Genomic DNA, 10,352 nt, shown 5'->3' with positions numbered 1-10,352 from the left:
GTGCATACTGCTGACACTGAACATGTCACTGGCAAATTGCTGCTCATGCTGAAGGCACCAGAAATTGGTCACGTCTTTCAGCAGGACTGAGATTCCCTCACACTGCACTGAGCGCCGGCCTCCCGTATTTCCTGAAACAATGCATTTGCACACACCATCGTCACTTATGAGTAATATGGTATTCCAAAGTTCAAACTAATAAAATCTTTATTGGTGCACACCATTGTGCATGACTTTATGGCAAAGTGTATCTTCCTTGACCTCAGACAAACCAAAACCACTGGCACAGGCTGCCCAGGGAGGCGCTAGAGTTACTGTTCCTGGAGGTGTTCAATTACCGTGTGGATGTGGCACTGACGGACATGGTCAGTGGGCATGGTGGGGGTGGGCTGGTGGCTGGACCAAAGAGGAGAGGTCTGAGAGGTCTTTTCCAGCCTTAATGATTCTGTGATTCTATGTATGAGTTAAGGCTAAAACTCTGACTCAACAAGCCATTTCTTTACCTCAGAACCTAAAAGCAGGGCACCAAGCCTGGGATTTTAATAACAAATTTCAAAGCATGACACCAATAAAAAATTTTTCTTAATGTTATATACAAGTCATAGGAGAACACATTTAAATTTCTAACCAGCATGTGCATCACCTAGCCCTACGGGTGCATGGGATAGCTTGACAAGTTTTTTTTATTTGTTATATTATATTCTTTGAAATGAGGGAAACAACTGAACATCAGCCAATTCTGAGGACATTCTCAAAAATGTCCTCAAGAAAAATAAATGAGGGAAAAACATAATTAATCCTGACACTGGTGATTTGCACTGCAATGATAAAAATGGAGATAGTAAGTACATTGTCACAGACCTTGAAAGACAGTGAGAGTGAAGAGAATGTGGGTGGCAAGCAGTTACTGGAGCTGACACCATTATGCCAAAATAAATTATCTATTTTATAGGTAGATTGTATGGTTGAGTTTATCTAGCACTCAGATGGGAACTACCCCTGCTGCATGACACACAATACAGCAGGGAATATTTGGCTTTCAAGCTTGTTGACATAGGTGCCGTGTAGCTGAGCATGGTGTGAGATGCTGAGGGTCAGTGTTTACAGCTCATGCTGCTTTCCATCTCCATCAGCCCTGTGCAGCTGAAGCTCTGTACCCTCGCTGGTCCCAGAGATGCTGAGGACTCTGCTCCTGGGGACATCGCCATATGGAGAAGAATGTTCCCAAGGCACAAAGCAGCCCATCAGAGAGGGAGGGGTCCCCCCAGCCAAGGAGATGGGCAGGTGTGTCCCTGGCGCCACGGCGCCTCGTCATGGCTTTGCCCCTGACAGCTCAATGCATCTGCTCCTGCCTCAGAACAATTCGGTGCCGGGTCGCTCCGCACTGTTTCAGGGAGAGCACAAACAGAAGCACGCCTGATTGCAGCTGAGCCACAAGGGCCCTTCCCACCATACACCCACCAATGCCTCATTGCCCCTGCTGCGCCCTGCCATCTGCACCCGTCTGTACTTTCATCCCTTGTTCTCCTCTGCATTGCCTGTTCTATCAGAGACAGTGCTAACAGTGCTTCACGTGACAGAGTACATGCTGTTTTATACATCAAGATAGTAACCCACATAATTTACTTTATTTACCTTTTAATCCATCTAGTGATTACTGCTGTCAATTGCTACTAGAGCAAGGAAATGCTCTGGTACCCGCAGTGTGCTTGTGGGACTCACTGCTACCACATGGATTTGCAGTAGTCGGGTGTGCTTTGAACCATTATGAGTCATGGCAATCTGTTTTTCCTTTTGCTGGGGCTTTTTCACTGTAGATATGGCTTTGAGTTAAGGGTTGTACATCAGCTGTTAATATTAATCCTGCTTTTGCTGTGTGATAGGAAAAAATCTGTCTTTATTGTGATTGTCAAACTGCTTTCATAATGAAAAAATAGACTGATTTGACAAAATGAGAATTTTCACTATATCAGAAATTAACTCCATTTTTAGGGATGAAGTCTGAAGTCTGAATCACAGAATCGTTCGAGTTGGAAGGGACACTTAGAGACCCTCTAGCCCAACTGCCCTGCAGTGAACAGGGACACCTACAGCTATATCAGGTTGCTCAGAGCCCCATCCAGCCTGACCTTGGATGTCTTCAGGGACAGGGCATCTACCACCTCTCTGGGCAACCTGTGCCAGTGCCTCACCACCCTCACTGTAAAAAACTTCTTCCTTATATCCAATCTAAATCTCTTTTAATTTAAAACTGTTTCCCCATGTCCTATCACCACAGACCCTGCTAATGAGTCTGTGCCCTTCCTTCTTATAGTCCCCCTTTAGATACTGACAGGTCGCCCTCAGGTCTCCCCAGAGCCTTCTCTGCTCCAGGCTGAACAGCCCCAGCTCTCTCAGGTCTTCATACTTATTTTCTGACCTTTCTTTTTTATCAAGGAGACATTTCTAGAAAAAGCTACTCTGACTATTTCAAAAAGTGGATCTCCTGGGAGCAACATCTTTGGACTAGTAAGTATGATTAAAAAATAAAAATGACTGCGGTGAAATCATAAATGTGTTAATAAATGCTTGTCCATCATTTTAATTGTTGTTTTAGTATAACAGGCATTTTCAGCAGATTAAAGAAAAAAAGGAAAAGACAATCTGCTGATGCTCCATGGAAATACTAAAATGAATTCTGTTCAGCAGAACTTTGAGGTTGCTTACTACTAAGATTTCTCTGACTGTCCACATTACAGTATTGTAAATCTCATAGAATCATAGAATTGTTTGAGTTGGAAGGGACCTTTAAGGGCCGTCTGGTCCAACTCCCCTGCAATGAACAGGGACACCTACAGCTAGATCGGGGTGCTCAGAGCCCCGTCCAGCCTGACCTTGGATGTCTGTTTTCCTGGTTCAGAAGAAAGGAATGAATTTCGTCCTTTTTAGCCACTTCTCTAAAACAGACAGAAAGATTTGCTCTATTTTCTCCTGAAGTAGAGTACAAGAGACTCAAACACAGGACATCTTGCTAAAATGTATTAATACATTACTAAAATAAATTTGTTAAAAATTATGGTATTTCCATGTGAACAAAGAATCATAGAATCATAGAATCATAGAATGGCCTGAGTTGAAAAGGACCCCAAGGATCATTGAGTCTTAACCCCCCTGCTAAGTGCAGGGTCGCCAACCACTAGACCAGGCTGCCCAGAGAGGTTACCTCAGGTAAAAGGGAGATCTTTTTGACATCTGCAGCTATGTGGGAAGAGCAGTAATGCATGGAAGAGATACCTGTGACACATGTAAACAAGATGCTCGAAGTTACGAGAAAACAAACGCCGAAGAGGTGAGAGAGACTTTTTTACATATATAGAAATAGCTTCAGGGGAAATCTGAGGATTATAAAACACAAACACGGTTGACTGAGAGTTGTTTTATTTGGGGAGGGGCACCAGCAACACACCTTCACCATTACTTCAGCAAACATTTCTTGAAATCTCTCTTCCACTAGAGGCGAGGTTCTTTTTCCTAGGGCTGTGCCATCATGACCTTGAACATGTAACTTTGTCTCTAAATCCATTAATTAGCATAACTGTATCTCGGCTATTAAGTGATTTATTTTATGAAATCAATAGCCCATTGAGGATGTGTTTTTTTCCACAGCCCTTTCCAGGGCTGCTTGGCAACTGTCCCCATAAATCGGTTCTACCAAGGTGCTGTGCCTTCCAGAGATAGTCACTTTAATGGCAGCAATTTAGTTGTGCGGGCCTGAACTTTGGTAAGCCGATTTAATGCCTTTACGACATTAACGGTAGTGTCTCCACAGCCTTGAATTTAGACTGGAAAAGATTGAGAAAGGGCATGGGTGCCGGCAGCCGCCTCATTTGCCAGAGGTTGGGGAGTGATGGCAGGAGCAGCTGGCAGAGCTGCTCCCTTTGTGGGTTTAAGGCAGAGCTAAGCTGGTGTAAGGGCAATTGCACTGTATGCAGAGGCTCTCCTAAAGACTTCTCCCCAGGCCTTCTCCAGCCGGGATCTGTGTACTCGTGGTTTCTGGTCCCCATGAGTAAGCACCTCAGGCATTTTCAGCCCTGGGAGGGCACTTCTTGCCTTGTGATGAATAACGGAGGGGGTTTTGTGGTGCTGCAGGGCATCAGAATTAAACCTCATCTGGAAGAACACACACGGCACCCTCTGTAAGTTCCTGCAGGAGAAATCAGTGGTATTTCTAGAGGGAGTGTTATAACTTAAGAGGGCTAATAATCTGTGAAGTTAGTGTTTTGCTGGTTCCTTGAAAGAAAAGTGTACTCGTTCTGCTCCTGATACCACAGGCAAAAAAGTGAGGGGATTTTTGTGCAGTTTTTCCTTTCTTTCATTACTTGTGCTCTAGGTGACCTTGATATCACTGGAAATACATTGTTGGGCACATTTTCTGGAAACCCAAAACCAGAGATGACAGGCTGGTCTTCATCCCTTAGGGATTAGAACAATCTCATTGTTTAATAGCTAAGCGACAGGTTTAATATTTAAACAGTAAATTCCCTCTTTAGCTCATTCTGCACCAGGACACTTGGTTGTTGAATGATTTCTGAGGCTGTGTCCCCACATCAGGTGTCAGAAATAGTCACTGTTCTCTAGCCTGGAATTGTCACTGCCATGAATACAGAAATACTAGTTTAAATGTTTAACTTCTTGGGAAACATGGTTTTAAATACTGCCCTGTAAGTTCAAGCATTGGATTTGGAGACTGGGCAAGGCAAAGGCTGCTCCTATCCTGGAGTCTGAGGTGGCTTTCTGCTAAGCAACGTTTCCTACTTGCTTTCTGTTAGCAGATGGATGGCACAGGCATGTAGGACAAATGCTTCCTTCCAAAATGCTGAGGGTTTTAGGTGCTGGGTTTTTTTCACCTGAAGAAAAAGTAATTATAAATGTTCTCTTGTTTATTAAGCAGTTATGAAGCAAGTAAAATTATGTCCAAGGTGTGGTCTGTCCTGAGTGAAACCAACTGCCACCTTATTCCCAGGCTCGCCCACAATGACCAGTACCTCTGGCCCAGGAGCTTTCTTCTGTGTGCCTGCACCCAGCTCACCAGCTCAGCCTGAGGTCAGCCTCCACCTCCACTGACATGAGCTCTTCTGTATAGGCATGATGGGTTAGATGTAGGCCCTTGACATATGCTTTTATTAGAGGACTGAGATCTTCAGGAGGAGTTCAGAAACTACCAGAACATCACTCTGGAGCCAGTGTTGCAGGTTACTTTATAACCAAGCTCATTTCTCACCTGCCCCTTGTTTCTCCCACCCTCTTGCTTCTATCTTTTTTGCCAAGAACCTACATGTGAAACAAGGGTACACTCACTCTGTGCTGGTTCAGGGCTGAACAGCACTGGTCATCGCTGAGAACTGGGGAACCATCCTTTAGCAAGGATACAAAAAAAATGGATTAGATCCTCCACAGCCCTCAAAGAATTAACTGTATACAATACTGTGTTTGCAGAGGTCAGAGGTGAGTGCACATTATCTAGGAAAAGCGGAGAGTCACACTAGGTGATAGTTTGCTTATATAATCTATAATTTTCTAGGTTCAGAAATACACATTTCAAGAATTGATGAAACTTACTTCTTTTCTGCAATTTAAGTTTATGCCCTGCTTATCTCCTCGATTTTCTGTACTTCTTTTCTTTTGCTCACTGAAATTCATTAGTCATTGCTGGCAACTCTTATGTCACTGTTTTCATTGCAGAGGGTTAATAAATCTTTGCAGGATGTTTCACTGTTGATCTCAGCTGATTGGTTTTATGAGCAGTGGACAGCTGGTGTGAACATAGGTTTTCCACATGACTTGGTGGAAATCTGGCTTTAAATTTTATGCAGAATGTTATGGATGCCTTGTTTTCAAAAGAAATTAGTACAGTTTAGTGTTGTTCCTAGGTCACGTGTAAAACTAAAACCTTTTTCACCTCCTCACATAATGTTGTCCTTGGGGAAGTTAGCACAGAACAATCAGGTCAGAAATGAATGAAAACGCACTTCTTTGCATTACAGTATTGGATTTGTGTTGATGATCACCGAAGAAGAACAGAAGGTTTGAGTTTCAATGTATGTATCACAAACATATTTTAAATTATGTTAAACAGAGCCTCAGTCTAAAATACCCAATTGCAGCTGCTGCCAAGCATCAAAATCCTTATTTTATTCTATTTTTTTAATACAAAGACCTTTTGCTTGAACTCATAGATGATAAGGCCGGACCCAACGTCTTGTAACTTTTCAAAAGAGTGCAAAGAAAATGTAAAATATTGTCATTATCAGAGTTTTCCAAATAAAAAAAATCAGTAGTAGTAGGGCAAATTAGTAATATTAAGAAACATTTCAAATAAATTTGATGACATTTTAGGAGGGAAGAGGCACAGGGAAACCATCAGGAATATAAAACATGGGCACTTGATTGGAAATCTTTCAGGTGAGTGAAAATTTAGTTAACTAATGGTTGCTATTGCTGGCTATTGTAGAAATGAACAGTGCACACTAGCGCCATGAGGAAGATGGCATATTTTCTTTGTATCAATGAAATGACTTCAGTTAATGTCAATGACATTTGATAAGCCTGTGAAATGCAAGATTTGTAGCATATCACTGGAAAGATAGATCAGCCTTTTCACAGAACAAGCTTTCATTGTGCCTTCGGAGGTCAAGGTCCTTCGTTCATCATTGGTATAACTTGGCTCTCATACTCCCTGTACCTACCTACACTCTGCATTTGAATATACTGGCATGCTAGCTATAGTCGGGTAGAGAAAAAGTTCACTGCTTCTGCATGGTCTAACACTCAGCCTCTTTTCTTTTTATATATAGGTATTTTATATAAACACATATAAATTTCCATTCTCATATGTGTATGCAAAATTTTATTTATATCTTACATATTCTCCATGTAGTTAGCTTTGATTGACACACCTACAATTTGACGGGTCCCCCCCTTTCTTCATGAATGCTGATATAGCAATTGGAACCTGCTCCTGTGTTTTTAAACCATTTAGCTCAGTGTAGAAACTTAAATGTCAAAGTTCCTGACTTATTCTCAAGCATTTGCAAGTTACATTTAAAAAAAAAAAAAAAAAAAAAGGAGTGGGATTTGATCCCACAATTACATATGGAGATCAAAATGTGAGCATCCCTTTTAATCAGAGAAAAAGCTGTACAGCAAAAGAAAAAAAAAATTTAACTGCAGGCAAGAGTGGCCCCATTCTGGTAGGTTGTACTTGACCAAAAAAGGAGAAGCTCTTTGCCACCTGCATACTTGATAATATTAGACTTCATCATGAATGAATGTACTTTGGAATAATTATTTGTTTTATATATAGCTCTCAAAATATGTTTGTATATGTAATTACGTAAAGAAAAATATTGATTTCTTGCAGGCTGCAACTTTCCTGGCTGTCCTAAAGGTAAAGGCAAGTGTGTGGTGGAATCTCTTGAGTTTTCATAGGAATCTCATTCCTGGTCATCGTTTTAGAAAGTAAAACAGGAGAGTGCAAAGTAATGGTAGAGCCCTTCCCAACCTTTACAACAAATGAATGTTCTCAGTGTAAAGACAGTGTTGCTTTATTGAGAAGATTGTATCCATTTCCTTGTATTTGACCCTGGTTCTCTGCTTTCTTGTGCAACAGTCTTTCTTGGAACATTTTCCTGTGGAAAAAAAGGTGGAGCAATTACGTTCATGATCGCTAATAGACTCTTAGTTGGCATTCTTTTTTTTTTTTAAACTTTTCCTGAGTGACATTCCATTTATAGCTCCTGAAAAAGGACTGTGCAGGCAAAAAAAAATGAATTAATGAAATTCCTAATGAGGATTGGCCAAAGAGTTATATCATCTGTTGATACACAGAGATAAATAAACCCAGTTCTCCATTTTCAGGTAAAATGCCAGGAAAACAACAATGCCAGTTCCAAGGAGAGGAGCAGAGGCTGCAATCTGCCGTGTGCAATCACCGTTGGCTTGCCTTGTGGCTGTTGCTAAGAAGAGATGTAGCTGTGTGCATTGCCCAGGTCCTCTCCAAGTGACAACTCACAAGAAGGGTAAAAGAGACAACACTTAGGGGTTGGACTGGATGACCTCCAGAGGTCCCTTCCAACCTCAATCATTCCACATTTCTGTGATTAGAAGAGGTTATATCTATCTGCTTTGCTGTGGTTGCTACTCTGGTGGCTTTTGAGGAAGCCTTCTCTCCAGGTTTGTCCCACCTGGAACATGTTGAAACAGCATGAGCAGAGAGATGCAAGTTGCCAAAATCCTAATGGTCAAAAAAATGGCAGGTTCAGCTGCAGTTTATGGAAACAGGCATAATTGTTAGGGTTCAGAGATGGCATCAAGCAGAGGAGCTGGCTCCCAACTCAGGAGGTCACTCAAACTCTGGGTTTGCACTGTCCAGTTTTCTCTGAGAAATCATGCTCAAATGTTTTTGTGTGATGCCAAAACCAGAAAGTATGTAAGACTCCTCACTGAAAAAATCAAGCAATTATTACAGGATCGGGATAATCTCCACATGTACAAAATAGGAGAAGTTTGGGGCTGTTGGAAAAAGGAAATTTTATCTCATTGAACTTGGTGGCAAAGAATTCCCAACTGAAGCATGATTTCACCCTATATTATACTCTTGTCAGTGTGGAGATTTTTGGTTATAGATAAGGATCAGCCAGGGTTTATAACAAAGTTTATTTTGTAGTAAGTCTGTAGCAGCAATTAAAGTTCCAAAACAGTTTTCACATACTAGTAATTTAAAGAAAAGTACATCTCTGAAGATGTAATTTTCCATTTTAATCTCCATCCAAAGATATTCTTTAACTTTGGGCAAATTCCTGTCAAACAGTTTGAGTTATAATTGTATGAAAAAAGATACTTTGCCAGATGTAAAAAAAAAAAGATGACTGCTGACTTTTTTCTTTCTTTTCTACAAGATAAGCCATGAGAGCTGACCTCTGAAGAACAGTATATAACTAACCACTCAGGAACTTGTTCATAAATGGGCTGGAAAAGTAAACTGGAAAAAAACCTTAAATTATTAAGCCTGAATGCTGGGTAATAAGATGAACAGTCGAAAAATGGCAATGAGATATTTAAATTCTTTTTGATTGACAACCTGCTGCCTAAACCATACTTGAGACAGTAAAGCTAGTACATATGGATCTGGGGCTCTATACAGATATAATAGAACGGGTTATTTCAACTTCCAGTGGAGAAACTGTGGTTGTATTCAATATCACAAATGTAAATCTCTGAATTGCATCAAGCAACTTAGAAAAAATTATCCTATTGCAAGGCAAATTTGGAAGAAAGTAATTATTCTTTATATAAAATGGTTCTGAATAAAGAATTAATTTACTTATTTGCTAATGAAGAATTGGTTTACTTAATATATAAATTTTTCCAGGAATAGAGTCCTGGGGTATCCTGAGAGGAGTGGTTGAGTAGCCGGAGACCTTTAACATGTAGAGGTCTTTGTAGGACATGCAATGTATTGAGGGAAAGAAATCACTGATCCAAGCTACCATCCAGGTGTGTTTGCCATCCTGACTGCTCATCTCAAAAATTTGTCAGACTTATGCAGAGCAAAAAATACAGACATAATTCCCCATGTCCCCAGAGGTCTTTTCTGGTATGTTTAGTTATATATGGAAGATATATCAACACTTTCTTGATGCCTGACAGCACAAAATCTTCCAATAAGAAGCTACAGTATCTGGTTTCATTGTGAAATTTTTATAATGTGCCATAAAATTTTCAGTATTTACAACGTATGCGAACTGGGATCGATTTTCTTACACTAGCACAGCAAGTACACCTCTAAGATCCAGTTAATGGTAGCAAGGCGCACTGGTTTATTATTTCATTTTCTGATTGTATCTATATTAAAATCAAAATAAACTGGGATTTTTATTCCTCCTTACATTTGTATAAGTAATTCCTTATGAGGCCTGAATGAAGATACCATAATGGATCATCTTACTAGTAAAGTGTCATTATCAATATGCATTCATTTTTCATGAGAAGAATATTTTAGGATCAGGGGGACAGCACTAGTTCTGAAAAGCAGACTAAAATTAAAGCTTCTGAGGCCCAGGTGGAGGCATTAAGAAACTAAAATACCTGAACTGAGGAAACCCCCAGCTTCGTGATCATGATTAGACCTTTCATCTGTAACACTAGATATAGAGGGAAAAATACAACAATCAGTATTGCTGTGGCTCCTGGAACTGCCAAAAGTGTGGATACCAGTTATTTACTGGACAGCAAAAAAAACCACAAAATAAGTTTAACAGATTGGAGGCTGGATCCTTCTAATTTATGTTTCTGTTTCACACTGTCCTTAGCAA

At 40.6% G+C, this 10,352-nt stretch overlaps 1 long non-coding RNA gene across 2 annotated transcripts; it reads left to right on the top strand.

Moving 5' to 3' along the window:
• On the top strand, positions 464-9,925 carry LOC110406862. Of its 2 annotated transcripts, XR_002443613.1 has the most exons (5): positions 464-1,750; positions 2,437-2,508; positions 3,238-3,328; positions 6,376-6,441; positions 7,897-9,925. It is a non-coding gene; the product is annotated as an uncharacterized LOC110406862 (long non-coding RNA). The 2 variants fall into 2 exon arrangements; XR_002443612.1 differs by lacking the exon at positions 464-1,750 and having other exon boundaries at positions 2,293-2,508.

The sequence above is a fragment of the Numida meleagris genome, chromosome 1 (assembly GCF_002078875.1).
Source record: "Numida meleagris isolate 19003 breed g44 Domestic line chromosome 1, NumMel1.0, whole genome shotgun sequence".
Classification (NCBI taxonomy): domain Eukaryota; kingdom Metazoa; phylum Chordata; class Aves; order Galliformes; family Numididae; genus Numida; species Numida meleagris.
This window is presented reverse-complemented; position numbering and strand designations above follow the sequence as displayed.